The sequence below is a fragment of the Gracilinanus agilis genome, chromosome 3 (genome assembly GCF_016433145.1).
Source record: "Gracilinanus agilis isolate LMUSP501 chromosome 3, AgileGrace, whole genome shotgun sequence".
Taxonomy (NCBI): domain Eukaryota; kingdom Metazoa; phylum Chordata; class Mammalia; order Didelphimorphia; family Didelphidae; genus Gracilinanus; species Gracilinanus agilis.
This window is the reverse complement of record NC_058132.1, coordinates 552,967,164-552,992,889: the sequence shown is the minus strand read 5'-3', so window position 1 is coordinate 552,992,889 and position 25,726 is coordinate 552,967,164.

Here is a 25,726-nt window from a genome sequence, read left to right as displayed (position 1 = left end):
ATGACTTTAATCCAATGGGAGGTAACACTTGGGTTCCCTTTGCTTCATTGCCTGCATAACAACTTTCATCTCTAAGTTGGACCACCATTGCCTATCTGTTCCTCTTTTCATGCTGTAAAGGTGAAAATTTAATGGTTGGACAATAATTTTATGAAATTACGTGGTCACCAATATTTATTATATTTCGAGTCAGAAATATATTTACAAAATAGAGGGGAAACAATAAAGTAGAGAAATGTGAATTAGGTTAGAGAAAATGCCTATATTAGTCCTCAGGCAGGAGGACTGATGGTGAGTAACCACCATGGCCTTCTCCAGGATGGAAACTAGTCTCTCTAGACACTAGGAAAGGAGTCAGCCCTTTTCACTCACCCAAGAGTCAGACTCTTCAGACTGTCTTCTCAAAGACAATCTGCCTCTCCCTAAAGGATTTCATAGCTTTTATGGTGGCTCCTTGTCCCTTCCCCCCTTCACAGGAGCCAATCACAGTTTCCAAATTGTATAGCACTGCCCACAAGGGCAGTGTCTGTGGGATTGACTTCTCATCTTCTGAAGTTCTCACCTTCTAAAGGTTAAGTTCCCATCTAAGGGTGTGAATTTTCTAAAATTTATCTTCTAGAGAAGTGAATACTCATCCTGGCTGATTGAGTTTCTGAGGGTGTGAATTCACTAAGTAGTTTGCAAGCTCCTCCACCCAGTTCAAGCTTGTGTTGATTCAATCAAAAAGTGGACAAAGGAGAGTTAATCCTGTCTTCACAATCTAGTGAGGTAATTAAGTTAGTGTTAACTCAGGATAGACAATAGAGTAAAGAATTCTCTTTCAAAATCCCCCCTGTGATCCTTTGGGAGACTACCTATTTACAATGGATCATTTTAAACTACAATAGTTGGAGATAAGAGGGAAATAAAAGAAATAGAGAGTGAGAGAGAGCAAACCAATGTTTGCTAGGGCATTGACAATTAGCCAATTAGGGGGCAATCCCCTGTGGCATACAAGTTTATATTCAAAATACTTGTGTTCACCTCCCAAAAAAATTTTCAATCATTTATACTCCAAAGTTTATGGTGGATCTTCTTATGCCATGGAGGTTTCTTCAGGCATCTTCATGGCAACCTTCTTCAAACAATTCATCTTCTAAATTCAAAGAATTATTGAGCTCTCCTTCCTGAAATGTTTCTTTCTCAAAAGATTATTTTTCTTTTATGGCAATTATATCATCCCTATGACAATTATACAATATCCCCTGAGGAAGGTGTTGCAACCCTTATGACAATAATACACTGCAATGAGCACATCCCAGATTGGCAGAAATATGGTTGAACAGAATGAATAAAGGAGGAGCATTAAGCATTAAGTAAGTGCAGGATCTGGGAGGGGAGTAGTGTCAGCTTATGGAAACCTAACAGGAGTAAGGAGCAACAGATAGGGATGTTGAAATTAGACTCACATATTTCCTGGATTGACTTGTTTACTGTACAATCTGTCCTTTCCGGTAATCTCAGCAAAAAAATCCTATTGAAAGTATACAAGTTGGAATTTCCTGGAGATGGGAGCAGTATTTTATCTGAAGATGGTCTTATCCTTGGCACTTCTCTCTCTTCATCCCACCAACCCTCACCTTTTTGGGCTTAAGTGATCCACTTAAAAGACTCACATCAACTTCTCTCCTTTGTGCATGCATATACATAACTAGTAAAAAAGTGAAAAACCCTGAACTTCTTTTTAAAATTCCAACTATCATTTTGAGAAGCAGCCACTTCTCTATGTAAATTAGTATAGTATAAAATTGCTTATGAGCATTTAGTAAAGAAGTCAAATGAATAACCGTGCTCTAACATGATGGGTGCTACAGAAATGTTGACTGTCTACAAAATGCATGAATTAGAACAACTTTTTGCAGGAATAGTGGCAAAACAAATTATTGTTGCTTCAGAATGCACTGGTCTAGAGTCCTGGCTTCTTTGCAGCTTCCACTAATTTGAAAGAAAAAGGGAAATCCCCTTAAGAGAGCTGAAATTAGAATTTGAATCCCTTTCATAGCAATCCCAGCATCCCTCAGTATTTCAAATTTGCTCTCTACATGAAGCCTGGGTAAAAATTCATATCCATGGAAGTTATTCGACTCAGCACAAGGAAATAATGCATAAGGCACAAAATAAAGATTCACGTTAATCTTTAGAGGTATAATGAACTCCAAAAAGCAAAACAATAAAACACCACCAAAAAATGTTTTTAAAACCTTTTGAACATTATCTCTTTTGAGAAAGTATTTGTTAATCTACATAAACTGAGATCTTATTCCACAAGGCAACTCATTTCCCTCTTCTTAAAATAAGCCCTAGGAGAAGCCAAAAATAAATTCAATTTGGAGGAAATAGATTTGGAAACGATCTAATCTAAATGCTTCCCAAGCAAGCAGTGCAAACTCCAGCATTCTGCTCGCCTGTCTCCACTCCCTCCGGGGGCCCCCTCACAATGTGCTAAGTGACTGCAGCCTTTTTAACCCTTCCACTACGCAGGGCTCTGCTGCGTTCAGATTGATCCGCTCGGGATGCCACACGCTGCGGAGGGAGCCCCAGCTCCCAACTGGCTCGTCTGATAGCCTCGATTTAGGCATCTTATGCTGCCAAGGCCAGGAAGAGAGACGTAGAGGCATAGTGGCACAAACACAGTAGCCTTACTGTTCGGCGCCCATAGATAATGGTCCGGGGTGCGGGTTGAGGCCAGAGTGGCCGATCCCTGAACCCAGCGGGAAGCATGGAAATCCAGTGCTTTTTCCGAACCTGTCCATTCCTGAATTCTCCTCAGTTTCTATATTGAGGGTTCCGAAGTGGAGGGACAGACTGAATATGAGAGCGAGGATTCTATCCCCGCCCCCATACATTTTTCCCCCAATGTGGAGGTCTCTGGAAGATGGTTAATGAGTCAGGATAGGCTTTGCCTTAAACATTTAGAATTAGCATTAATAGGATTAGGCAGGTCAGGGGCTGGAGAAACTTGAACCCTCTCTGCTTCTGCTGTAAATGCAGGGTGGAGAATGCTATTTCTAGCAGGGTTCGGGTAGCACCAGATTTGTTTTAAATTTAGAAAATTAATAAGGAGCTCATTTAGGCAAAAACCACAGACTTCTGAAAATGACATTCAGTTTTCACTTCTAGCTTATTCAGATAAGTTCAGCAATGATCTGCCCGTGGTTCAAAATGATAGCAGAGGTTATATTCTATATAAATTCATATTTCTTTTTCTTACAAGCTGACATATGCGTTCACATATTAGGAACCACATGGATTACTCCCCCACTTTCTTCCTCCCCCCTCCCTTCCACTTCCCCTTAGAGTCATGCTGGCAAATCATTTCTTTTTTTGCTAATGTAAATGTGAATTTTATTTTGAAACAAGGAAATGCATGCATAATATATCAGGGGGACTTAAACCAGCCACAAAGCCATATATGTGCTTTTTTCTAGATTCCAAATGAAGTGTTTTTACGAAGCTAATTTAAAATGCTTCGGGTTGACTAGGAAACTTCGGTCCCACAGCCTCTGTTACTTTAAGAGTATCATTCCAGATCCCCCTCACACCCACATACTTGTCCTCCTCTCTTTGCACAGCGAGTGCCAAGCAGTGACATCTACTATAGTCTCTAGGACACGATGGTCTCTGCTATAAAGAAAAGGGAGAGAGAGGGAGAGGGAGAAAGAGAAAAAAAGGCGGGTGGTGAGGGAGCTGGAGAGAAAGAGCACAAATCCTGTTATGTTCCCAGAGGATGAGTCACTTCCTAGCAATAATGCTGAGATGCTATTTATTGCTGTTTTGCTGATATGAAGCCTAGCTCCATTTCTCAGCAGAGCTACAGGGCCGAGCTTCCCTCCTGGCTGTCCATTAATCATGAGGGACTGTTACAAAGTGTACAAGGAGTGGGAGTTCTGCCCATGAGTGGCCTCTAGCTGTCTCCAGTTCAATGAAATGACCCTGTGTGAAGACTTGTTTTATGAGAGATTGGTTTATTTGTAACTAAACTACTTCCTCCGTTATTTGATAAGCTCAAATATTTGCTACTGATAGTCTGAGAGTGTCACATTTATTATCCCATTTCAGGCATTGCCTAACTCCTTTGGATCTGACTCCTTTAACCCTTTGCAAGACCGTCACAGCCTTACTGGATCGACTTGTATTTTCCTTCAGCAAAGCTTATATAATAGAAGCTAGTGTCGTCTTTCTGTTAATCAGCATTATTTTAGACCAGCCATGACATGTGAATCAAAGAAGAAATTCACTGTTACAAAACAGAATTCAAATAGCTACCTTAATAGAAGGCTCTGCCTCCTTCTAGGTTCTGAAGACACTATAAAATGAAGAAAAGGAATTCAAGTGCCTTATTAAAAGACATCTGAGATATTCTCATGTTACCATGTAGCACATTAGACTTACAGTTAATACAATACACTGAAATGGGGTACATTGATTTCGACTGGTTCCTTAGTCCCAGAGTGCCATTTGTTGTGTGTACATGACTGTCTAGTGCTGTGGAGTTCTGAGTTTTGAACCAAATTTTTACATTTTGGAGTTTGAGCTCATTTGCATTTGGCAGAACATGATTTCCTGTTTCTACAGAGAAGGGGAAAAAAGGGCTTTACAGAACTCCTTCAAAAGGCTCAAAGGGCTTTCTGGACATATAAAACCATGTTTCCAGGAGTTCAGTGAACCAGAATGAGGCAGATTTCCCTTGAAAGGCAAAACAATATATCAGACTTGGCTACATGTAAAACACTTGAAAAATCGATTGCAATATCTTTTGAGAATCACAAATTGTGACTGTGTTTGAATTCTTTCTTGCCTGATTGGCAACACCCAGAGCTCACAGTAACTCCCAGAAGAGCTAAGGAAATAACCACTTATGTACGGGAAGATTATTCCAGCCTTAGAAAGTTTTCCTAAATCATTAGGCCCACAGAAATTCTTTCCATTGACCAAGTCCACATTTGCCACATCACATTTACCATTCACTTCTTGGCCATCTTTGTCTCCTACTGTACCCAAGAGAACTACGTACCTATTACAGGAAATACACTCATGAGTTCCCCTTCACAAATCATATATTCCCTTAAAAGTCAAACATAAAATGAGTAGGAGGGAGAAAAAGAATGTTTCATCCTTTTTAAAAAGAATGAAATATTCAGACTTAGAAAAACAAATTGAGGAATGATTATTCACTTTATGAAAGGGTTCTTTATAAATAACAACAATAATAGCTATTTACAGAGCACTTTAAAGTTTGCTTGTGTTATTTCATTTGATCCTCACAACAAGCCCATGAAATAGGTGTTACTATTATCCTCAATTTATAAATGAGGAAATTCAGGCTGAGAAAATTTAAAAACTTGCTCATAATCATAGAGCTAGTGAGCATCAAAGATTTCTTGAAATGTGGAAAAGATACATTTTACAAATTCTTTAAATAACAAATTTTCCCTGAGGCAACTTAAAATTTGATTTGATTTAACAGATTCACAAGGCAAAACTGCTTTTTAAGACTGCTTTGTGATATTTAGTTCTGCCTTGATTTATTTTGTCTACACAAACACTTGATCAAGTCTTTATGGTAAGGCTACCAATATATACATATTATATAGGCAGGGGCATCTTGGGGGAAAGAGAGAAGAAAGGGAAAGTTTCCTTAAGTGAAAAAGAGCTGTGTGCCCTCTTGTCCCACCTCATGTCCACCCAACATGTTTATACCAATGAAATTCTGTTAAAATGAAAATCAAATATTAGATAAGCTTGCTGGCCCTTTTTTCCCCTCCCTTCCTTTCTCCCATCCTCCATTTTTCCATATTTCTTTAGAAGGTATGTTTTCTCAGTGAAAGGGTAGGGAGAAGTGGATAAATAGATATGAAGATGTTATGAAAACAAAAAAATCAATCATTTTTAAAAATCATATAAAATGAGCAGGTATGAAGGAGAAAACACAGAAGAGCAACCTAAAGCCTGAGAGTAGTATGTAAGGAAGAAGAGAGAAAGAAAAAGGGCCAGGGCCCACCTGTTTGCTTAAGTTGTATCAGGGGTCCTGGTAATCGTGAGTAGGTTATTCACTGGGGAACGTGGGACTGGTTTTAGGCATGTACATACATGAGGTTTATGCCTTTTTTCAGCACCAGCTGGAGAGCCACCTCCTCAGCAGCCTGCCTTCCTGTCTAACTCACTGCCCAGCCCCCATTCACTGCAGCAGTGACCAGCCTGGGCAGATGGCCTGATTTGCTGTATTGTCCCTAGGGACAGTACTGTATACAGAAACAATTCACTAAGAGCGTGCTGAATTAAAAAAAAAATGTCACCCTATGTCTTCTTTACTTGACATACCTGACAGTCTCTTTGAGATATCAGATTCAAGCTATCTTTATGTGGCATGAAATAAAGCAGAATTTGGCAATTACCAGTTGATTGAATAAATATAAACAGCCAAACCAGCTAGGTCTAGTTTGTTGGGGTTTTTTTTAAATCCACTTAAGCACCTGAATTATCTAATCTTATTGTCTATATTGAATACATTAACTGGGTAATTGCCATCCTACTAGTTTCCAGATCTTAGTCATACTAGATCACTTAAAATAAACTTTAAAATAAACAGTGGATCATGAATTTGTATAGACAAAAGAAACCAAGGTAGAGCTATTGAATGTTGGGGAACAAGTCTAAAAAAAGCATTTAATCCAGGTTTGCCTTGCTTATCCATGAGTTTCTGAAAAATTTCATGCTAAATCAAATACAAACTGGGTGTCCCTAATGCCTAAACCACAACAATCATTTCTATTCAAAACAGCTTACTCTTCTAGCCTATTTCACAGTGCCTTTTGGAAGCCCTACTTTGTTCTTTTGTTTTCCTTTCCATTTTATCATTAATAACTTTCCCAAGGTGCTCAAACTTCTTCTCCAACATTTTGGTTGCCTTCACTCTCTCCCTTACTACTTATATCCCAACCTTTTGTAATTTGACTCTATCTCTATCCACCACTAATCTTAAATAACTCTCTCCAAGGTCATCAATGATCTATTTATTGCTAAATCCAAGGGACTATCTTCAATCCTCAGGATATCCCTGTCATTCCCAATCTTGAAAAGATTAAATAGCTTACTATTACCTCTCAAGTAAGAGACAAAGGTTGGTAGTTTAACATCCCTCACAATCAATCTCCAACCTCTCCTTCCAGACTGATTGCATATTATTCTCCTGTACACAACCACATTTCAGCCAAATTGGACTACTTGCTATTCACTCTATGCAACATTCTGTTTCTCACTTCCACAGCTTTGTCCCCACTGACTGGAATTACCTCTGACCTCACCTCTGCCTCTTAGAACTGCCAGTTACCTTCTATGTTTGGTTTAAGGCCACCTCCTAGACAACACACATACACACACACACACAGAGCAATTTTTTTTCTTATTATTCTGTGTATGCTTTTTATTTACTCAGGAGTTACATGTTTTTTTCTACCATAGGGGAACAAAGGAATAAGCATTTGTGTCTCACTTCCTATTTTCTAGATGGGACAAGTAAGTGGTACAGTGGATAGAATGCCAAGCTTAGAGTTAGGAAGACTTATCTTCCTGAGTTCACATCTAGCCTCAGACACTTAACTGTATGACCCTGGGCAAGTCCCTTAACCCTGTTTGCCTCAGTTTCCTCATTTGAAAAGTGAGCTAGAGAAGGAAATGAGAAGCCCCTCCAGTGTCTTTGCTAAAGAAATCCCCAAAAGGAGTTAGGAAGAGTCAGACAAAACTGAAAAGACTGACCAATAACAAAATATTCTAAAACTGGACTAAGCACTGCAAATTCTGTCTTTTTTTAATCTTCCCAACATCACTATGAAGTAGGGGCTATTATTATATCCATTTTCGATTGGTGAAACTAAGGCAACAGAGGTGATATATGTGTGTGTGTCTGTGTGTGTGGAGGGGGGTAGGTATATATGTATATACCTATAATCACATTACTAGTGAGTATCTGATGCTAGATTTGAATTCAGGTCTTCATAGCCCTCTACTGACCTTGTTACCAGCTCTCTCTAATAGAAGGCCAGCTCCTTGGGGGGATGGAATATTTAATTTTTGTCTTTGTATCCCAAGAGTCTTGAACAATGCTAGGCAGTTTAGTAAGAGTTTTGGATACTAGTTCTACCTCCCCTTTGATCAAAGTCTAAGGTCATCTACCTCTCGTAGTCCATTCTAGAAACTATTTTTCTTATTTCCTAATTCACAGAGACAGAAATAAGCTTTAGCATACTCCTCAGTCATCATCAACATTTCATCATTCATCAATAGCTTTTCTTACTTTGAAATCTAAACCATCCATTTCTTCCATCCCCTCCTATCTATTCCTGTAGTTATCTATCTACTGATCTCAAGGTTATTGTCCCAATTCTAGCACCTGGATCATTCTCTTTTCTCTCTGTTCCATCCTCTATCTTTATACTTGAGATCTTCAATGTCCATGGTGATAACCACTTTAAAGCTGACCACACAATTTTTCAACTTTATCAACTTCAAGAAATACTCCTCTACCTCATTTCACCCACACACCCCAGCATAGACTTCTCAGAAATACCTGCATATCATAGAATTACATCACCTCCAGAATCCTAAACTTTAAAATTCCATTTTCTGACTAAAATTCCTATCTTTTCAGTTCTGCAAATCCTTCACTAAATTAAACTCAGTCCTATAAGCACTTATCATGTACCATCCATGCATAAGACACAGGCACAAGAAATTGGGAATAGAAAGATTAAAATGTTTCCTTCCAGTTCTTCATCTCATTATGACCTCTACTCTCTTGACTTCTCGGTATTTTTCAAATGTCTCCCTCTTTCCAGTTTCACTTGCTTCCATATTCAGAACAGATTGCATGATTTACCACTTTAGTGGTTCATTAAAATCTTAAAATCTCATAATGTCTAGGACCTGCTAAATACTACCCTGCCAATCTTCAATTCTGGGTAACCCATTTTTTGACTTCTAGGAGGCTCAGGGAGTAGAACTCTGAGCCTAGAGTCAGGAAAATCTAAGTTCAAATCTGACTTCAGATGCCACGTGGCCCCAGGCAAGTCACTTAAACCTTTATTTATCTTAATCTACTGGAGAAGGAAATGGCACCCAATTCCAGTATCTTCCCCAAGAAAAACCCAGTGACATACTACAGTCCAAAGGATCATGGAGAAAGACACAAGTGAACAACAACAAGCCCTACTATTTAATTCTGCCACTTCTCTTTCAGGGATCTAAATCTCAATATGAGGAAGTCACAATATTGCTATAGGTTTTCTCCTTACATATTCTAGCACATACATTCACATGGACCTTTGCTACCATTTTATAATCTTTCTACTTTTCCCTTATTAATTTATTTTATTCTTCAAAGTGACTTCTAGTTTTTTCCCACTTTTCTTCTCTGTCTCCATTATATTTACAATCAAGTAATTCTGGGGTGATAGAGTGATCAGGAAAGTCTAGGCACCTCTGATGTGAGCACCTTTGGTGTCTACCTTTTACCCAACTCTCAGCTGTGACTCCAAGAAGCTATAGCAACATCCTAGTGAAACAGTCTTGGCAGATGGAATATACCAGGTTGAGGGTAACCTACAGTACTCAAACCTGTCAATGAATTAGGTGGATAGCATATGAAGTCTTCCTCTGGCAGAATAGGCAGATGAGAGCAATTTATTTCTGTTGCTATATATAATGTTCTCTTGGTTCTACTCTATTGACTCTTCATAATGTCATATAAAGTTTTCCATGTTTTTTCAAAATTAACATGTTTGTCATTTTTTACAGCACAGTAGCAGTCCATCACAATCATATGCCACAAATTATTTAGCCATTCTCAATTGATAGGAATCCCTTCAAATTCTTTTCCATTACAAAGACAGCTGTTATAAACATTTCAGAACACATAGTTTCTTTTCCTTTTTTCCTGATCACCTTAGAAATAAGCCTAATAGTAGTAAGATACACATGGTTTTATAACTCTTTGCTCTCCAAAATAGTTTGATCAGTTCCCAGCTCTAGCAATAGTATATCAGTGTGCCTGTTTCCCACACCCACTCCAACATTTGTCATTTTGCCCTTTAATCATTTTAGCCAATCTAAGAGGTGTGAGATATCTCAGAGTTGTTTTGATTTGCATTTCTCTAATCAATAAAAATCTCAAGCATTTTTTCATATAGTTACATGTAGATCTGATTTTTTTCACCCCAATACTGTATGCTTTTTATCTTTTGGCCATTTATCAATTGGAGAATGGCTCATATTCTTATACATTTGACAAAGTTCTTTGTATTTTAGAAAAAAACAAACCTCTATCTGAGAAACTACAATTTTTTTCCCAATTTATTGCTTTCCTTCTAACCTTAGCTACATTAGTCTTCTTTGTACAAAACCTTTTCATTTTAATGTATTCAAAATTATCCATTTTTCATTTCACAGTTTTTTATCTCATTTCTTGTTTATTCACAAATTCTTATCCTATTCATAAATTGTTAGGTATTATGTTCCCCATTCTCCTAATTTGGCTTTACCTCCCTTTATGCCTAGGTCATGTATCTGTTTTGATCTTATCTTGGAAAATGGTGTAAGATATTTGTCTATATCTAATTTCAGCCAAACTGCTTTTACAAAATGGTGAATTCTTATTCCAAAATTCTGAATCTTTACATTTGTCAAATACAAAGTAGCCATAATCTTTTAAAACAATTTGTTGTATGACTCTTTGATTCCACTTATCTACTTTTCTATTTCTTAGCCAGCATTAAATAGATTTGATCATCACTGCTTCATTAAATATTTCAAAATCTGGTACTGCTAGACCCCTTCCTTTACATTTTTTCATTAATTCTTTTAATATTGTTTTGTTTTTCAAAATGTACTATTTTTTCTAATTCATTAAAATAGCTTTTTGGTACTATAATTGGGATGGTATTGAATAATTAAATTAGTTTTGGTGGATTGTCATTTTACTTACATTGGCTCTGCCCACCCATAACTAGTAGTATTTCTCTTACTATTCAAATCTGACTTCATATAAAAAGTGTTTTATAATTATGTTCATATAGTCTCTGTGGTTTAGGGGCAGATATATTCCTAGATATCTTATCCTATATATGGTTAATTTAAATTAGTTATCTCTTCTTGCAGGATATTGTTGGTGATGTATAGAAATGCTTATGATTTATGCGGTTTATTTAATATCCTATTACTTTGCTAAAATGATTGATATTTTAAACTTATTATTAGTTGAATCTCTAGCATTTTCTCTATATATTTTCACAATGTCTATGAAATGAGATAGTTTTATTAACATAACTATACTTTTTAATGTTTTTTTTTGTTTTTTTTTTAAACCCTTGTACTTCGGTGTATTGTCTTATAGATGGAAGATTGGTAAGGGTGGGCAATGGGGGTCAAGTGACTTGCCCAGGGTCACACAGCTGGGAAGTGGCTGAGGCCGGGTTTGAACCTAGGACCTCCTGTCTCTAGGCCTGACTCTCACTCCACTGAGCTACCCAGCTGCCCCCATAACTATACTTTTTGAAGAGGCTGTAGACACTCAATGATTCCACCAACTATCATAATTAGGCTTCTATATCTATGACTCTAATTGGGCTGCTCTCTAAAAGCTTACCAGAGACATTTCTTTTCTCAAACCCTTAACTTCTGTCTTAAAATCAATATTGTGTATTGGTTCATAGGCAGGAGGCTGGTAAGGGCTAGGCAGTGAGGGTTAAGTGACTTGCCCAGAGTCACATAGCTAGGAAGTATCTGAGACCAAATTTGAGTTCAGAACCTCCTGTTTCTGGACTTGGCTCTCAATACACTGAGCCACTTTGCTCCCAGCCCTCCCCCCCCATGACCTTTAACTTCCAAATTTAATATCCTTTTTGATCCTTATTCTCATTGACCTCTGTATAGCATTTGACATCCTTGATTAATGAATGGTTATTCCTGGATATTCTTTCTGTCCTCAGCTTCCATAACACCACATTCTTCTGGTCTTTCCCTTATTTCTCTGTGTTCCTTTTGGATCTCTTCCCCCAATCCTCTTCTTCTTCCCTTCCCTTAAGAAGACTATTCCCCAGAGTTCTATCCTCAGCTCTTTGCTTTTCCCATTGTAATATTTCCCCTTAGCAATTTCATTTTCCATTAAGTTTCCCATTGCAACTTTAATACTTTTAAAATTTTACCTCTATTCGATTTCATCACATTTGTTTTTCTAATCTTAACCTCCCTCCTGAGCATAGGACTTGGATTTCTAATTACTTACAATACATAGTTTAGATCACTGATTAACACCTTACATTCAATATTTCCAAAATTGATCTAATCTTTTTTCCCCAAAAATATGCTCCTATCCCTGGTTTCTTTTGTTGGCAAGAACAAACTCTAAAATCTGAAATACTTCTAGATTGAAATGTATTAGGTCATTTGGTAGAAGAGAGTGAGCCAGAAAGGAGATATGGCTCTTTCATCTAGGCTCTAGGAAGTTTATATTACATAGGATTTAGACAAGAGAACCTATACATGAGTCATACATATGCAATTAAATAATTTTTCTAAGTGAGTAACTTGAAAACAAGGAAGATTGAGATGGACATCAGTAAATATAAAAATTTCATAAAATTTGGCTCAGTCAATACACAAGAGAACTCAAAACACAAGCTTGTGTGGACCCAAAACAAGACCTGGGTAAAGGGACTTAAAACAAGAATTTTGGGGGTGGCTCCAGGAAAAGGGAATGCAAAACGTCTTGTAGCCACCTCTGGCATTCCTGGACCAGAATGGCATTTTGGGTTGAAACAATTATAATAAACAATGAATAATAGTCCACATTTCACTATTTCTTGAAGTGGCACCACTATTCTCCTGGAGCAGAAGTGTCATTTGGAGGTCTATTGCTTCCAAAATATAAAATTTTTTTTATTTATGATATCTTTCACAACCTAACCTTATACTACCTTTGCAATCTACTTATATTCTATTCGTCTCTTTCTAGCCATTCTGGCCTACCTGCTATTCATTATACATTTCATAATATTTCTTTTCTCCATATCTCTTCACTGGCTCCTTCTTATGCCAGCAATTCTCTCTTTCCCAGCCTTTGATCCTTAGATCTGACTTCGTGTAAGAATTCGCTTATGTGTCACCTCCTCCCTGACCATTCTTTCCCTACCTATTAGTTCCACTGCTTCCCTCTACAATGTAATTGTCTTGTAAGTTCTGATTTATAAATGTTGTCTCTCCCATTAGAATATAAAGTCCTTGAGGAAAGGGATTATTTTTGCTTTTTTTTTCTTTGTCTCTCCAGCACTTAGCTTGGTTCCTGGCAAATAATATATACTTAATAAATGTTTGTTCATTAATTAATTGCTACATTGCAATTATTTGTATATGTTATAAACCCTTAGTTTTTTTTTCCCTAAATAGCAGCAACACACTTGTATAACTTCTTAGTTTTACAAAATACTTCCATCACAATAACTTGTAAGGCTGGCAATGCAATTATGCATTTGAATTATTTTCCCTGTGATGCTATATGGTTGAACTCACGAACTATTGTAATCTCAGGAGAATCAAAATGACAAGTAATCCAAAGAGAAGTGGAAAGATATGTGGCAGACTTGAGTAGACTGTGTCATATTACCAGTGATGCCATATAGATGTAGCATTAAAAGATATGCATGAATCAAAAAGGAAACCTATCAGCAATGTATTGAAAATCAGAGACAAAAAAAAACAGAAAAAAAATAAATGTCACCTTATGGTATCTCTTAGAAATTAAAAGAATAAATTTAAGACTTCAACAGGATCATTTATGTAAGGCTTTATAGAGAATTAAGGGCATGTCACAGTGTATGTATGTGAATATGAATGAGTTTGAATCTCTGATCTGATGATGCCTCATCATGATGTGGTGTTATCTATGGATTCTTCAAAGTTATGTCATCAAAATACGAATTTTGATCAAGCTAGAAAAAGTTCAAGTATGGGACTTGCAGTAAACAATCTCTTCTCTCATCCAAGAAGCATCCAAGTAAATTCAGGAAGGCATACCACAAACAGATTGGCCACAAAGGAATGATTTTTTTTGTTCTCAACAATCCAGGAAGACAACCCACCAAAGCATGTAGGGTTTGTGAACTCCCTCATCTTACCTCTTTCCTTCAAAACTCATCTCTAATACTATTTTGTATATTAACACTTGACTTATTTCCAAGTTTCTAGTTTATCCCAAATTATATTTATTAACATACTTATATCTGTACTTGTCATCAGATCTGATAGAATACAATAGAAAATTCCCAAAGACAAAAAAGTTTTTGATTTTTGCCTTTATATTCACCAGTGCCTGGCACATTGTAAGTACTTGATAAACTTTTTTTTTTATTGTTTGGAGAGAATACCAATCTCAAAAAAATACCATTCCTTTGAAGACACAAAGAAACATGAACCTAATAAAAGGCTACATCTAAGACACACTATGAAAGTAGAATTTAAATTAGACCATATTTGACAACAATAAATAAAATAATATTCATATGTATAAAGCTTTTTAAAAGCAAAATACTATATGAATATCAGCTATTGCTATTAAATGTGTCTTATAGTATTAAAATGTTACCTATTTCTATGCATTGCTGAAATTCCCTAAGCACTGGGATTACTTTATGTGGTTCTAACCACAAAGAAAAATATAATTTAGAACAAAATTTAGAGATTACTTATGTCCAATCCCTCATTTTACAGACAAACTCCACCTATACATTTCATCATACGCAAAATGTTGTGATGTCTAACATAGTAAATGTTAATTAGATGCTTTTCACTATAATAAAATTAAAATCACACATTTACTAAAATTACTTTAAAAAGAAAGTATCTTTTGGTCATACACGATATGTAAATTTTTTAACAAAGAAGTAAAATTTGAATACACTCAACCATTACAAACTAAAAGCAATGCTAATACTTATCTTTGAGGGAATATATCTTTATATTGCCCTTCTTCACTCCCTCCTATCCCAAGCACATATTCTTGTGTCTCACTGATATGTAATAGACACTATATTCTTGTAGAATTGAGATTAATTAAGGGATGTTAAGTTTTTTTTTTATATTGGTCCCAGTACATACTTGCATAGTTTATGCTTTCTAGTTTTGTTACAAATCAAAGTACTTAGAATAGTTTCCTATTATCTGACAATCAGATAACAAATTTAATATCAACAACATATATTTAAAAGATCCAACTTGGTGCCTTAATGGAAAAAAAAATCAGGGGGAGACACTAATACTAATATAATGATCAAATAATTATTTTTTCTAATAAAAAAAACAAGTCATAAAGAATATAAAAAGAATTTTTAAATGAAAGATGATAAAAATAATATAAATCTTTAAAATATTTTAGCTATATCTCATCTACCAGCATATATTTTATTCAAATAAAAAAAATAACATCTGCTTAGAGATAAAGCCCAAAATTAGATTTCTTCCTTAATGCAGAAAAAGAGAAAGAAGCTATCAGTTGTGCTTAGGAAAATCCCAGTGACTTCAGTGACTTCATGTTTCATCATCTGTATTGAAAATTAGGAATGCTAATTGAAAGAGAGAAGGGAAAATTCTCTATTAATAGGGATTAGAAGTAAATGCTTCATTCAAACTTCTTTAGAGAAACAAGTAAAATGTCCAAATAATAGATCTAACAAGCCATAATTAGTACATAAGAGGAATGAAAATGTATTGAGAGGAAAAGAGGGCCATATTTTTGTTAGATATCAATATTAGCATTATTAAAATTAGCCTTTTTTTCCTACTACTTAACTTTCCTAGGAAATGCCATTGTTTGAAGGAAGGGGGAAATGGAAGAGTTAGAATCTAAAAATGAGGATAATTAGAAAACACAAATCATTGAAACCAAAAAGAAAGTTCCAAATCCAAATGTGGGAAGAACATTATAAACACAGGATTTTTATTTTTCTTTATATTTAGTGCTTCAATTGCTTTGGGTTTTTTTCCTCCCCAGAATAGCTTCATTGCCTTGAGCTGTGCTACTCTTTGAATATATAGTTCCATACGTACAGTGATCATTTGCTTCAGGGTCCTAATTCTAGAGGAGAAAATGTGCTTAATGGTCAGCCACCAGCTTAATGCAACAAAATCTTAGTTAATCAGAATGCCTGGGGTATTGAGTGTCTAGCTGAGTGAATTTTCTGATCAACTGACTACTAACCAGAAGCCATTGATATTTCAACCCTTTCTAGATTGTTTAAAACCTTTTTTTTAAACATGAATATATTTTTCCTAGGAGGTATATAATTTGGAAAATAAACTAATTTCTCCATTGACTTGGGTTCTTAAAAGACCAGAAGATCATTATTTTAAATCAGTTACAGGAGCTACTGATGGACACATGCTGGTACATGTTAAGTATAAGGCGTAAGAGAATGACATAAATTCCTCCTTTAACCAAGGTCTGTCTTAGATAGCTATTGGCATAGTAGTGGTTTTACATTATTTCCTAAATCCCTGATATGATCTTGTTTGTTTTATTTTGTCTTTTTCTCATAATAGTCTTGTATTGCACATATTCTGGTTAATTAATTTGGACAATTTACCAAATAGAAAATATTTGGCTAAAAAGATGAGCTCAAGATAGAGTAATAAATATGCATTCTCCTTCATAAATCAGTAGCAAAATAAGTAACCTTAAAAATAAAACAATATAACTGGTCTTTTAAAAATACAGCTGTATGGACTAATGACATCCAAAGTTGACTTTGATAAATTTGAAATGAAACATCTGGAGCAGGGAAGAAGGAGGAGTCACAGCATCTGCTTTTTTTTTTTTTTTTTTTTTTTTTACCAAGAGGCTATATTCATTTGAACATTTTTGAAAATATATTTGTTTGTGATCCAGCAGAGGAAGTAAATAGAAAACTAATTACATGCATTGATGAGAATAGAGCGGAAAGTGATTTCAATAAGACTTTAACCCTGAGTTCCACCAAATAAAGTCAACAGTTTTAATGTCCTCTCTATGCCTTTCACTGAGTAATAACAGCTTATAACCATTTTTATTAGCTATTCTTCACAATATCCTGGTGAATTTCATATTAGAGTTTTTCCCAGAGGATAAAATAGTTCACACATGTAATATATACAGGAGTTTGACATTACCAGGATTAGAACTCTCATTCCTTTTGTGCAAAATCAAACCAAAAATAACTTAGTAGAATTTAATGATAGAATCACATAAATTACTAGTGCTAAACAAATTCTTGCTCTTCCCAACCACATGCCCCATCCCCACATATATACATGCAAAGTCACTTTTAATCAATTAACATTTATTGACGGTTATGCACCAGACACTATGCTGAGCTATGGAAATACAGATGCAAAATACTTTGCCTTTGAGGAACTGAGTCTATTAGGGAAGAAAATGTCTATATAAATTTGTTGTTTCTCGTTTGTTTTAGTTATGTCTGACTCTTGTGACCCCATTTGGGATTTTCCCAGCAAAAGTATTAGAGTGGTTTTCCATTTCCTTCTGTAGTTCATATTACAGATGAGGAACTAAGCATATACAAAATAAATGCAAGGAAATTTTGTGGGAAAAGTGATAAATGGGGGTATCAGGAAAGGCTACATGGAGAGAGGGGCTTTTGAGATGACAGGGTGTTTTTAGTTACCATTTTATTTTATTTCTTATATAATACATATATGTAACATAACAATAACATAATACATGTGATTTGCTTATAGATATGATAAATTTTAATAAATATGGTTATCCAAGAGAAACATATTCTCTCACATTAGCTATGTCCAGAAATCTATATCTCATTTTCCCCCCTACCCTTAACCCCTCTTCTTGCCCTTTTTCCCCTCCACAAGAAGGGAGGCAATATGATATGTCATACATATATTATCATATAATACACATTTCCCTGTTCTTGATGTTGTTAAATGAGACACATATAGCCTAAACTAGAGAAAAATTCATGGAAGAAATAAAGAATGGTAGGTTTCAATCTGCATTCTGATTTCATCAGGTCTTTCTGTGGTGGTGAATAAACTTCAGCACCACCACAGAAGGAACTCATGTAGTCAGAATATATTCTTTTTTGTCATGAGACCCTTGGAGTTGTCCTGGATCCTTGCCTTGTTAATAATAGTTAAATCATTCACAGTTGATCATCATACATTGTTGTTGTTACTGTGTATAACCTCTTGGTTCTGTTCATTTCCTTTTGCATCACTTCACAGAAGTCTTTCCAGGTTTTTTTGTGATCATCTTGTTTGAATTCAGTTTTGAAAGAAACAAGAGAGTCTGAGGGGTTGAGTTGAGGAGGGAGTGCATTCCAAATATGGAGACAGCTCCTGAAAAGTCAGAGAGATGGAATTGCATACTGTGAGGAACCACACCTTTAGGTTAGTGTGAATGAACTGAAGAGGGTAGAAAGGAGAGTAATATATAACAAAACTGGAAAGGAAGATTGGGGACAAATTGTGAAGGGTTTTAAATACTAAACACAAAATTTTATATTATATACCAATTTCTCTCCAGGCTATATTTTTGACTGTTCTCTGGACTCTCTCTACCATGCCCCTGTGCTATGGGTAACGAGTTCTGACTTTGTTTTCAGCTTCCTTTTTAAATTTTGTTTTCCTCTTTCATCCAAATGTAAGCTCTAGAGTTTGGAATTATAGGCACACTAATACATTTTTTGTGGAACTGTAAAATGGTAGAACCCTTTTTGTAATCAATTTGGAATTATGCAAATAAAGAAAATGCCCATACCCTTTGAACCAACATTACTGGGCTTATATCAAGGAAGCCATTGATAAGATGAAAGTCTTTATATACACCAAAATATTTATAAAGGATGTTTTGTAAAAGCAAAGAATTAGAAACAAAGCAAATACCCATCAACTGGGAAATGACTAAACTGTTTGTGGTACATGAATATAATTGGATCAGCATTGTACTATAAGAAATATTGTATGTGATGAATATAAAGAAACACTAAATAACCTACCTGAACTATTACACAGTGAAGTAAATAGAGCCAAGAAAAAAATATACATAATGATTACAATATAAATGGGGAAAAATAAATACCCACAAAAATAATCAAAACTGACTATAACACCATTATAAATATCAAGCATGACTTGAATGAAGAAATATGAGAGGTCATTCTCCCCTTTCATGGAAGTGGAAAACCTGTAATTATTACACATTGCATATATCTTCAGACTTTTTCAATATATTGATTGTTCTAATATTTTTCTTTCTTTTTGTCATTAAAAATATTGTTTTATGTGGGATGGCACTATGCAAGGGGAGGGATACTGATAAAAACTGATGATATTTAAAAAACATAAAAGAAAACTGGTTTTGAAAAAGTAATTAAATTCCTTGAGAGTAGGGCCAATTTTTATTTCTGCTTTTTTTCCTTTTCTTTCTTTTTTCTTTTTCTTTTTCTTTTTAAATATTTCTATGCTAATCTTCTTAGTATTGATGGAAGTATCAGTTGTAAAGCAGAAGAGTGGTAAGAGCTAGGCAATTGGGGTTAAGTGACTTGACCAGGGTCACATTACTAGAAAATGTCTGAGACTAGATTTGAATTCAGTTTCTCCAAAATCTAGACCTGGTATACTCTATCCACTGACTCACTTCACTGCATAGCGTTCAATAATGCTTATTGGCTTGACTTGACTAAAGACAACTGAATGCCTCTGGAATTTATGGAGTAGGAGAGTGATATGGTTAAACCTATGCCTTAGGAATATCATTTCAGTTTCTGTGTTGATTACAGATTAGATAAGAACACTTGAAGTAGGGCAAACTATTAGAAAACTATAAAGATAATCCAGACAAAAATGATTGTTTTCTGAACTAGGGTAATGGATGTGTGAGTAGAGAGAAGGGAACATATATGAGATGTTATAGAGTTAGAAACTGAGGATAATGCTGAAGTTATATACTTGGGTGACTGGAAGTATGTTGGAAAACACCCAATTGAAATAGGGAAATCTAAAAGGGAAGGCTGAATTTGGGGACAGGGAAGAAAATGTGTTTGGTGTTAGAATCTATTGTGATGTGGTACGAAGCTCTGAGCTTCTTGGAATCATTGAAATGAGATACTATTCATGTTGAGTTGAGATGTCTCCAGATCAAGTTAGAAATGTCTATTGTTTTAAATTGTTCTGGGGTGATAGTCCTCCTAGACCATTTCTGAAAGGTCTAGAAGTGTTTTTACTATCTATTCTACTAAGACAAATTATCATTACAAAAAGTAAAACTATTCAACTCAGAACAAAACCAAGAAAATGATAATCTCATTAAACTTTGCACTTGGTCAACCCATATCTGAACCACATCAACTTGTGGCCCTACATTTTACTGAGGACATTAAGACAAGGAAGTACCACAGGAGAAGGACAATCAGTATAGTAAGGAGATTGGAGCCCATACCATATAAGGAAAAACTGAAGGAACTAGAGAAGACTTAAGAGAGAGAGACTTTTCATTATTTAAAGTGCTATGATATTAAAGAGGGATTTGATTTGTTCTCTTTGACCACAAAATAATAAATTAAATAAATAGTAGTAATAATAAGTAGTAGTAATAAATGAAAACTGCAGAGATAGATTTTGGATCAATATAAAGAATTTGTTGTCATGCAGTCATTTTTTGGTCATGTTTGACTCTCTGTAACATCCATTTGGGATTTTCTTGGCAAAAGTACCGGAGTAGTTTTCCATTTCCTTCTCCAGCTCTTTTTACAGATGAGGAAACTGAGGCCAACAGGATAAAGTGACTTGCCCAAAGTCACATAGCTATTAAGTGTCTGAGTCTGAATTTGAAATCAGGAAGTCTTCATAAAACAAAAAATTAGAGCTGTCTAAAAGTAGAATGGGTTAATATGGGAAGGAATAAGATCCTAATTACTGGAATTCTTGATAAGTATTTCTCAGGGATGGTGTAAAGGATTGTACCTGTTTAAATATGAGTTGAACAAGGTAGCCTCTGAGGTCCATTCCAACTTCAAGATAATATTATATTATATAATGTGCTTAAAAAACAAATACAAGTTATCTGTTTTTAGAGTTTTATCACTTTCAAATATAAAATATTCAAGTCAAACTTTTGAGATTAACTGTTCCAAATTCTGTAGGCAGACCTAATTAATTCTGGAAAGGATGAGTTTAGCTATTTCTATGAAGTAGGCTTGCCCCAATGAAGAAAATTTTTCATTAATTTCCAAACCCTCCTCAAACCCCACCACCACCACACATAAACACTCTCTCTCTCTCTCTCTCTCTCTCTCTCTCTCTCTCTCTCTCTCTCTCTCTCTCTCTCTCTCTCTCTCTTTTAGTTTTCAGCCTCAGCCTTTATTTTCTCTGTTTATCAGGCATGTAAATAACTGGCTTGATCACTGCAAGCCAATGGGGATTTATTAGGACATGAATGTTGTCTCCCAAGGAATTTGCTCTAAAGTTTCTGTTATAGATCAATATTCAGTATTATGTCCATAATCTTTATTCCTTGACATCAGAAAAGTAATTGAGAGTATTTGACAGATCTAGGACCTACTTCTAATAGCATTATCCCATGTGATATACTACATTATTTCTCCTACCAGCATGTCCTAAAACTTAACTCCCTGATGCCTCCTTTTCATTTGTTATCTGTTATTATCTTCTCTTTCTTAAATACATACCCTAATACCCATTTGGCCTACAAAGGAGAGAACAAGCCTTTAATTAGCTCTAGTTCCTGGAAACAATACACTTTGTTTTAAGTATTACAAAAGGGCTTATTATAGCATATAGGAAAACAGGCAGGGAGTTAAAATAACAATCGAAGGGAAAGGATACAGTTTCATGAATTTTTTTCACTTATTTCTAATGTTCCATGCACACTTAAAGAGAAATAGGCCTGGCTGCTCTTTAGGGGTTTCTCTCATACCTGCAGCTCTTTCTTTCCTTTTTTGCCCACCAGTCTGAACTACTGATCATCTCAAATCATAATTTCTAGCTAATGGATTTGCTTTGGTAAAGGTTTAGATTTCTTGAACTTTCTAGAATCTATCTTTCAAATCTTAGCTCTAGGCCTATAAAAATTGTCTTCGCTTACTATCTCCCTCTGTCCACCCTCATAGAAATTCCTCTATATTCACTGGCTTTGGTTTAATTAGGAATTTTATTTGTGCTCCTGACTTTTTGGAGACTTCTCTCTCTGCATGCCTCCATGACTTTCCTTTGTGTTTTAGATGACCCAGACTGACACATACATTTTCATAGAAATCTTGGTAGCCTATCTTCCTAGAATATTCTTCTCTTTTGAACTTGACAGAATTTGTCCTCTGACCTGGTTGGTCAAAAATTATTCCTCTATCTATTTAAATATCTATAGTACCACCTCTGTTCATAAAATTGGCCAAAGATTATCATCTGAACTTTCTCCAGAATATTAGTAATTTCCCCTCTCCTATGTATATAATAATCATATATTTGATCCAGTAGAGTAATATGAGCCACCATGGTCCCCCTCTAGACACCAGAGTCATCTATCCTGCCACAAGTATAAAAATATTTTCCTAGATTAAATTCTTTCGCCTTAAAATATCGCCTATTAGATTTAAGCTTCTAAGATTCACTTGTCCCACTTCACTGGTGGGTGTTAAATAATAAATATGCTTTGGGTTTAATCAAGAATAGACAGTTTTTTGAGTTTTTCCTTTTGCTTCATGCCCTTTTTCTGTTGTCTGAGGATGCTGTCGTAACTCAGATGTTTTTCCTGAAAAAACATCTGAAAAAACATGAAAAACAAAAAGCTTCTTAGACTAGTTCTCACAAGATTTTAAGAACTTTTTCCCTTAGATCATAGATTTTCTGATCTGTGATTCCACTAGCCTGGGCACTTCTCCTATTTGTCCTCACAATTTCAATTTATGTGATTTTTAATAGGTTTTTATAAATCATCTGCCTAGCATATACCCAATATACTGGAGTCCTGTCTCTTCACTCAGATTGTCTATCTGTCCTTCCTTCAGAATAAAATCAGTGCATCTCTTTTTCATGTTTTCATATATACATATAAGTGTATATATACATATATATATATGTGTGTGTGTGTTATATACTTGATGATATCATCTCTTTTTGTATATATCATGTTGTATATCTTACCTAATCTATGACTCTTTCCCCTTTGAATCACTTAATATCTTAATTCTCCGAGACTGTAATTTTCCATGATTAGCAGACATACTCTTGAAAATATTAGCATAAAAATATATGCTTTGGGGCACCTAGGTGACTCAGGGAATAAAGATGTGGGCCTGGAGATAAGAGATCCTGGGTTCAAATCTGGCCTCAGATACTTCCTAGCTGTGTGACCCTGGGCAGGCTACTTAACTCCAATTACCTAGCCCAGTATTTCCCAAACATTTTTTGGCCTACCACCCCCTTTCCAGAAAAAAATATTACTTAGTGCCCTGGAAATTAAATTTTTTTAAATTTTAATAGCAATTAATAGGAAAGATAAATGCACCTGTGGCCATCACCGCTCCCCTGGATCGCTGCAGCACCCACCAGGGGGCGGTGGCACTCACTTTGGGGATCACTAACCTAGCCCTTACTGCTCTTCTGCTTGGAACCTATACTTAGTATTAATTCCAAGACAGAAGGTAAGGGTTTAAAAAAAATATTTTTTTAAGTATATTGTGAGTTTCTTAAAATCATTGAAGTGAGGTTGCATTTCCCAAATAAGATACGATACACAAACAGAAAACTACTCCTACTATTCAAATCTGTGTCCCATTCATTTTATGTTGGCAGTGTATATTCATTGATTGAAGAAACTTGGATATGTAGAAATAAAAATAAAGACTCAATATCTGTTATCATCAGTATACCAAACTTCAAGTGAGAAACTCCCTCTACCAATACAAGTCAGTACCTTCTCTGAAACTTATATTCTAAGAATTGCCTAGAACCCTGAAAGGTTAAGTATATATGCCAATATATGTCAAAGACAGGATTTGAACCCAGGTGTTCCAGAGTACATTGTCAGCTTTCTGCCTGCTATGCTAATCTGTCTCTTAAATGTGTACATGTATGTATATATCTATATGCAAATATATAGAAAGATGTGTCATATATATAGATATTTATCATTTCATTTATTTGTTTATATTGCATTTATACTAATAAACAAATTCAAAGAACTACCTATCCAGTAAGATGGATTCTTTGCCAATTTTGTTTTTTCTAGTACAGACACTAGATCTTTAAGGGGACCAAATATTGTTCCAGGGAGTAATGAAACTTCCATAATGTTATTCACAAACAGTAATATTTCAGAAATTTGAAACATTTACTATACAATTTTAACCATGAATCTCATAATATTAAATATTGCTAACTGTTAACAAATAGGGCAAAGTCATCTTATTCATCACTATATCTGAGGGAGGTACTTTTGGAAATAAGAATCCTATTGTACAAAAGACTAGCCATAGGAGGAAGAAAAAGGGAGGAAATTTCAATATAGCATCTGATCTATTCGTTATGGAAAAATGCAATTATTATTTGCTATTACATTTCACATATTGGTTCTTTGTATTTACTGAGTATGGGGAAACACATTTGAGTGAACTCTCACAGAACATTCTTGAAGGGGTTCAGTTTCCAGTTTATAGAGAAATAAACATGAACCCACAATAGATAAGAACAAAATACCTCATGCTCTAAATTCCAATTTCTTGAAATTCTTGATTTTTTGAAACTTAATTTCTTGAAACTCTTAGGATAATGCTTAATGACCCCTCTAAAACTGTATTACATGCCAGAAAGTCAGAGGCTTTTTAGGGAGATAGTTAATATAGTTCTATTTTTAACTCAAGGTTTTAAAAGATACAATACTATATTAGGATTTAAAAGTACCCCATGACCCAAAGATTTTCAGCTTTATGCTTGTTTCTAAACAGTATTTTTGCTCATGGAACATGTAATATATTAGAGGACTGGGGACAGATACATTTTTGGTAGAGATTTTTCTCCCAGAGTGCCAAAAAATACAAAACTGTCAAAATATTGGTAAGTGAAGGGACTCAGGAACTAAAAAGGACATAATGTGACTGGAGGTTAGAACAATTACTACTACTATTGATGTGGTAGAAACAAGAAGAGAAAACTATATTAATCCCCTGAGAGAATGGTGGGAAAAGGATTGGGTCAAACCATTTCTATGGGTCAATATTCAGAATTTTGTAGAATACAAGACATGAGTATGCCAGTTAGAATAGCTTCAGATGGTATGGACAGATGGTATGTCTAGGACAGAGATGGGCAAACTTTTTAAAGAGGGGGCCAAAGGAAAGGAAATGCTCTTCCTTCAGTCTGTTTCTAAGGCAATTCTTTCGAAGTTTCATTGTATTGTATTCTACTCATTGTATTCATCCATTAGGAATAATGTCGCCAGGCTGGATAGAATATTTCAGGTGGCCACATCTGGCCCGCCAGCAGTAGTTTGCCCATCACTTTCTAAGGAATGCTGACCTCTGCTTTATATTAAATAAAATATATCTCTATACCTAAATGATGAGATGTATTTACAACCAAGCAAGACTTTTAAAATCCTATCAAAAGAGAGATT